The following is a 7516-nucleotide window of genomic DNA, read 5'->3' as shown; positions in this document are numbered from 1 at the left end:
GTTCATTATATTGTATCTGATTGTAGCATTCAAGCATTTTTCTGATGCCAATATAAATGTGTATTGTAGTTTAGATCTATGTCATATGGAGAAGTTTGCCCGGAACACTTTTGCGGAGAAGAATTTGCATTCTCCGAAAGGTAATATTTCTTGGGAATATATAAAAGAATTAGAAAAGTTTCAAAGCAGTGAAGGTCTGAAGCTAGCTAATTGCCTCTCTTCACAGCATGCGAATTATAAAAATAAAATCATGAATGTAAAACTAGCGACACAAACTATAATCGGTCGAGTAGCAGATGCTATAGAATTTTTAGATAGCAAATGTGAAGTGTCTCAATTTAAATATAGTTCTGCTACGGTTCAATTCATCCGAACTATTAATAGAATATTCGATATGCTAAATGCAAGGAATCCAATCGAGTGAGGTTATCAAACTGCTATCAGACTTCACTTCACTTAGATATTTTGAGGAAGTTTTCGAAGAGAGCATCGACTATCTGAAAACTTTGAAAATCGATGGCATAGATGTAATTCATCATAGTAGAAAGACAATTTGTCAAGGTTTTATTGTGTCAATGAAGAGGACTATTGGCTTGGCCAAAGAGCTGTTGAATAGTAATGATCCATTAAAATATTTTCTGCCGTATAAATTCTTGATATGTGCAGATCTTTCAATGATTTGCAAAGTAATGGTATACCTAACAGGGGTTTAATTTATATATCGAACAGATGCCACTCCTTCTAAAATTAGGGAGGAATTATATAATTTTGTTAGCAATTGGAACGTTTATAAAATGACCCTTCAAGACTCATCCGAAAATGTGTCGAATTCGAGCATCCAATTGAGAATGAAGACAATGAGAACCCAAAGAGTATATGCCGTAAGAGTAGAGGAAATTATTGTAAAAACTGTGTATACTGTTGTTATTTGATTATATTGAAATATAATATGTATCAAAATGCCTAACCTTTTTTATATATTATTTATAAGTATATTTTAACTTTGCCAGTTACACAAGTATCATGTGAGCGAAGTTTTTCAATTTTGAAATATATAAAAAACAGTCTCAGAAATATCATGAGTGATGAGCACTTGAAATCTTTAATGATTATGAATATTGAAAAAAAAAATTGTGTGGAATAGATAATGAACACAATATAAATGAGCTTGTAGATACTAGCAGTTTGATGCGAAAGTCTTTAGTGTGTTGAATGCTTATTGAACTAATACAAACACTATTTCCTATTTATAGTGATACTAGCTGACCCGGCAAACCTATAAGTACTCTATGATTGCTCGATTGGTCGTAAGAAAAAGGAATGCCTTTTTTTCTGTTCTGTACAATTCTTTTTGGGAATATTTTGTTATATAAACCTTGCCCTAACAATAATAAACACAACAAAAAAAGAATTGTCCAATTTGGTGCGATCGTTTAAACAATAAAGCATTTTGAAGTAAACCATAGATCCTCTTTGATTAATATAGATAGGTCTCGTGATTTCTCGAAGAAGACTTGATGTGATATGTATTCTTGTTATAATATTAGTAATAATATCCTGGTTGTGCATGCAAAAGATGTCATTGTTGTTCATTTTTTTTTGTTGAAGTAAAAGCAGCAATCAATGAATGAACTCCGCTCATATACAACAACGATAAAATTCTATAGTGTTCATAACTCATAACTGAATACCTTTTTTCATATACCACTCAAGATATAAGAATTTCCATGTTGTTCTATTTTTTTTGTTATCTGTATTTTTTTTTTCATTAGAGTCATTCGGGGCAACTGTGCGCACTTTTGCCTTTCAAGCCATACCCTGTTTCAAATGTTGAAGCTAGGAAAATTAAAACATATTCATAAGATAGAGAATTTTCTAATCTATAAGAAAACATCAAAAAGCAAACAAATAAAAACGTTTTCTTTCCGCAAAAAAGAATTTAGTAGAGAAAGTCGGAGTGCGTTCACATGCCCCGTATTGCGGGTAAGTGTGCGCACCCTCACGGGGTAAGTGAACGCAGTGCTTAGTGAAGCACACAATCGAAACAAATTACAAAATAATGTCATCAAAATGTTACAATATTAGAGAAATGCTGAAATTGTCAATACAGAAGCGCCTTTTTACAAGCAGTGCATTATTGTTCGTTCCACAATTCTTGGTGAACACAACACTTGATACATTCCCCTGTTGGTGGCTCTTCATATTTTCCTGAACAAATAGGACCATATTGATCGAGTCTTAACGAAGAAAATCAACAATGTCATAATTTATTCCTCACTGAACAAATGCCCATATAATGAATCTATGCGCACACTTACCCGCGCACACTTTCCCCAGTAAGCCAAAATTTGAATTGACGTTCTTATAGAGTTGAGCAGCTAAGAGAACCTAAAATTTTTTATTATATATTTAGATTAATATGCCCATGATCGAATAAAATATTGTTTAACACTGAGGGACTCGGAACTTGGACCTGGCAGAATGTGCAGAGATGCTAAAAATTAACAAGAAAACTAGTGAATTTGATTGATTGCAAATAAAAAGTTAAAGAAACGTGTCACGGCGCACTCCTATGAAAAACTAATATGGCGATTCTGCGCCCTTGCTTCACCGAAATGAACCCCTCTTTCATACATTGCATAGTCGAGATATACGCACTGCGCACACTTACCCACTGCGCTCAGTTACCCCGAATGACTCTACATGTTACATGTGTTATATGTCAGAATATATATTTTTTCTTTTTTAGCACACTATTTTTTCTCAATCCTCATCCATTGAATTTGATCACTGTCTGAAATATATTTATTGAACATACATGGATATCCACTGCCATCTACACTCTGCGTACGTTTGTGTACGTAATATCATAATCATAATATCAGCCTTTATGCTTGATGACACCTTCAACAATGCTCATCCTGTTAGCTACGCCACTGAACCCCCACCCCTACTTAGTTTTCATTTCTGAAGTGGGCCGGTCTGAAAGAGAATTCCCGGGCCGGTTCGAGGCAGCCCATCCGCCCCTGTTGCTTATACAGGGTGTTTTATCATATAAATAAATAAATAAACTTTAATGATTCTTTTGGACACTTATGAAATGAATAGGACATGTCATATATTATGACAAATACAAGAGAAAAAATACTAATAAATTCAACAAATGGAGTCCTTGGAACTCCTCCACACTATAGTAACACCTGTTAGTTGAAAGGAACTTGTCTCTTGAAAGAATTTCCACTCATCGATTTCAAGCGACTGGGTAAATGGTTATATAATTTGATACCTATATAACTCGGTGAGGACTCATATTTAACTGTATGATGCCTGGGGAAGGCTACGGTATCAGTGTGTCATGTTTCATGCCCATGAAAATCAGAGCATTTCCTGTATTTTCCGATGTTCAGGTGGATATAAACAAGTCAATTAAGGATGAATTTACAAGGGAAGGGAAGAATACGAAACTAACTGAAAATCGGACGACATGAATCACGTGGCCGAAGTTTGAATATAGGCCTTATGACGCGTTTCTAAGAAATGAAAACTCGAAATTGTTGAAATGTTTCCTGATTGTAGGAAACTACAAGAATCCACCACTATAAACGTGACTGACGTCCATTTTTACGTTCAATTTGATTGAAATAATCATTTTTCAAAATTTCAAGTGAAGATCGGTTACTTGTCAATTTTCAGATTTTTCCGACCACTTCAACCGCCAGACTGAAGATGTTTCTACCATCGGGAAAGTGACTGACGCCCATTTTCACTGATAATCATGAATAATTTACATTATTACAAAGTTTCACGTGGAGATCAATCACTTTTTTCTGAGATTTTTCCGGCGAGTTTCACCGCCTCCCACGCCCACGCCCACCACGGTCGCGCTGACTGACTTTCGATTTCGAGTACAGTAATAGTGCAACTGTCTAATTAATCACATTTGAGATAAATCAAATTCAAATTCAAATAATCGAAGCTACGTCTGCTCTATTAATGCTTGCCCAGACCTCGCAGAGAATGAAATTTTTATTGAGGATTTTCAGACATTCTCTGAAAAGCAATGTTTGAGTAGCTTTGCTATCGATCAATTTTTACAACTGATCAACGATAAGATTTATCAAATATTGACCTAGGAAAACTCTTCAATAATTTTCAAGAACAAAACATTTTCCATTGAGTTTCTGCAAATCTTTGAATTCTCGAAGGTGAAAGAGATTCTTCCAATCGTAAGAAATCACCATTTCGTTCTAATAAAATTTTTATTGATCCACCCTGGCATAAATCAAAAAATTTAGATTTTCATTCAAGAAAAATCTCAGATATTATGGGATTGACACTGATGGACAGCCTAAAGTGGAAGGAAGAAATACTCGCACGCATAATTCAGCAGGATGCGTTTAATTGCGGTTTTTTTGTAATTTACTATTCCCATAAATTAGTGAAAAATGAACGTCTAACTGACTCCATCAATATAAATGAAATCAGGAACGACTTGAAATGGTTATTGATCAACAAAAGTTCACCAGTGGATAAATATTGTTTTTTCTGTTCATTGTAATCGTTATATATATGATTTCTTTCTACACGATTGGCAATTTGTTTTGATTTTAACGTGATGATTTTGGGAAGATATACTTGTTTAGTCTAGCCCTGATGATGGAAATAAATTTTTCCTAAACGTCTGCGAACTAGCAGAGTATCATTTTCCTGAATCTCATTGAAAATTCTCATTGCTAAGTTTGGCAGTAAATTTGGGTGGTCATTCGTCATAAGGATATTCAGCATCCGATATATGAGAAAAGAAATGATAATTTTTTCGACAGATAAGGGTCAAGACTATGGCTGCCATACGTCCCGGTACACCGGGACATGTCCCGGTTTGAGGCATTGAGTCCCCGTGTCCCGGTTAGTTGTTCGGTTGTCCCGGTCATTAATTTGGTCGTTATCGTGATTCATATTTCCTTACATATGTTAGTTAAGAGGTAAGCACGTAATCAGCCGACGTCTCCCTGGCAGTCCAATAAAGGAGGGTCTACGCTACGTCTACACTCTACGCAATCGCACACCAATGGCATGTCACCCACACTCCACGTACGGCGTCGGCGCGGCGGATAATAAGTACATATTCACCATTCCGTCAAAAACGTACAGCGCTGCCCAGTTTTACGTAGGATTTGTAATAATCGTAATACTCAATATTCAAAAGAAATTATGCCGAAGAGAAAGTGTAGTTTTTCCGCCGAATACACTAAAGAGTGGTCATTCAATAAAAATGAAGAAATGACCAGGAAGCTTTATGTTCAATTTTTGAACTTTATATATCCGTAAGTCATGGCGGTAAATCGAGTGTGAAAGATCATATTCAAATCAAAAATCACAACTCCAGATTGTCAGTTGCATCAACGTCGAAAGATATATTGTCTTTTATGATCAAACAAAATTCGACAGAAGATACTCTGATATGCGCTGCTGAACTTACCACTGCTTATAAAGTTGTGAAGCACCACCAATCGTTTAGTTCGATAGATTGTTCGACAAAACTGAATGCTGTCATGTATCCGGATTCGAGCATCGCAGTAAAACAATCAACTGCCAGAACCAATGGTACGACAATAGTTGAAAATATTTTATTCCATTTTTACGTTTATACACGACTCAACCCATAGAAACAAGGGTAAGTTGACGTTTATCCATTCAGTGAAATAATTTTTTTTTAACTCACAAGTTGAATTAAATAACATGAACTAAACTAGATAAACGTCATCTTGATCTTGTCGCTATGGATTGAATAATGCCCTAGCAACATCCATCCGAAGAAATAAACCTACTCGCCCTTCGGGCTCGTGGGTTAAACTTTCTTCTCATAAATAAACATTCATTCAACTTACTTGTTGTATAAATAACTATTAGTTCCACACTCCATTGAGCAAATCAAAACAGAAATGGAAAATATTCCGTTTTATGGAATTTCAACTGATTTCAGTAATCATAAATCCGAAAAGATGTTTGAGGTTTGAAATCAAAATTATTAAAATTAGATACATTGCCAAATAAATCGTCTGATTCATTCTTCATTAAATCTTCAGAGAATCTAAATATTCCAATACAAAATATTGCTGCTTTCAGCGCGGATAATACGAATGCTCATTTCGGAGGAAAAGATAGGCGTGGAGTGAATAGGTAATGTTTTTTTTTTTTTTAATTAAAAGAGATTTTGTCTGAAGACATCAAAGGCATCGGTTGTCCTGCGCACATACTTCACAATACTGCTTCCAGTGCCGCCGATATGATGTCCATTGATGTGGAGTCTATTGTTCTCAAAATTTTCAAATTTACCTACTGTAAGGGTAGAACGACTAAATAGCTTTTGTGAGTATGGTGAAATAACTTAGGTATAGCAATAAACTCTTTCATTCTAGAAGTCGATGGCTTTAACTACTTCCAGCTGTCGAACGATTGCTAAAGTTATATGTGCCATTGAAAGAGTTTTTCCCAGATGATCATACAGTGCATAATAAACAGATGATAAATTAATGACATGTAGACAAACAAGACATCAAACAAAAAAATAATAATAATAAAAAAAAATCATAAACCTATCAGATGAGTTTTTAATATTTAAGATTTTGAACCTTCTTTTGTCTTTGTCCCGGTCGATATTCCGACATTTATGGCAGCCCTAGTCAAGACTCAAGTCATCTCGGAACAATACTAACAGACAAAAGCTGTTTTCGGGTTCGGCTTTTGGACAGTCCGAGAATGGTTCTAGAACTACGCAGAGGATTTAATACTAGGGCGCAACAGTTTTGCGCAGTCCTAGAACAATTCTCGGACTGTCAGAAAGCCGAACACAGCCAAAGACGACGATGAGGTCTGAAATCCGTGGCTATGGTATTGAGCATCTGATTATGCTCTCGAAAAGTGGGATGTCAACACTGAAAGGGCTTCTCCTAGAAGTATCATTAAGAAAAACATGTGGGTGGTTGTATCTGTTTACTGTATATGAGACAAGATAGCTAGACAAGTTAGTTTCCCTGAACTTCTGTAAAACAAATTGTGTGAGAATTGATTTAAATTTGTAAGATAGGGCGAATTTATGACGCTTTTTCAGAGATAGAAGTTCTGATTTTTTTACGTGCTCACCCGATTTGTTATATGTTCATCAATCCATCAAAAAATTTAAGATATGTTGCCAAAAGGAACAAAAAAATTAAAAACTGATGAGAACAAATGTACTCCATATCAAAATTGCCTCGTTAGGGAAGGTTTATTTTCAATAGCTGTAAAGATGGAAAATTCATTTCGGAAAAGTATGTATATTCAATCAATGAAACAATTGTCAAAAATACCTGTTATTTAAATTATAAAACTTATCGATATGTGAAGAGATCTAATTATGATTTACAAAATATATGCTTCAGGTAAATAAGTATAGACTGTCTGCTTATACTCAGATTGGGGGTTATTTGGGATTGCAGTCAAAAAAACGAGAAAACCTCACATTGTAAGAGAAATT

The 7516-nt window shown here is 35.0% G+C and overlaps 1 long non-coding RNA gene across 1 annotated transcript; it reads left to right on the top strand.

The window, feature by feature from the left end:
- The first annotated feature begins 5659 nt into the window (after nucleotides 1-5659).
- On the top strand, nucleotides 5660-6599 carry LOC123306358. Its single transcript, XR_006536904.1, has 2 exons — nucleotides 5660-6341; nucleotides 6420-6599. It is a non-coding gene; the product is annotated as an uncharacterized LOC123306358 (long non-coding RNA).
- Nucleotides 6600-7516: the final 917 nt, after the last annotated feature.

The sequence above is a fragment of the Coccinella septempunctata genome, chromosome 2, assembly GCF_907165205.1.
Source record: "Coccinella septempunctata chromosome 2, icCocSept1.1, whole genome shotgun sequence".
Lineage (NCBI taxonomy): Eukaryota > Metazoa > Arthropoda > Insecta > Coleoptera > Coccinellidae > Coccinella > Coccinella septempunctata.
The sequence above is the reverse complement of the archived record's forward strand: the minus strand, read 5'-3'. Positions and strand labels throughout refer to the sequence as shown.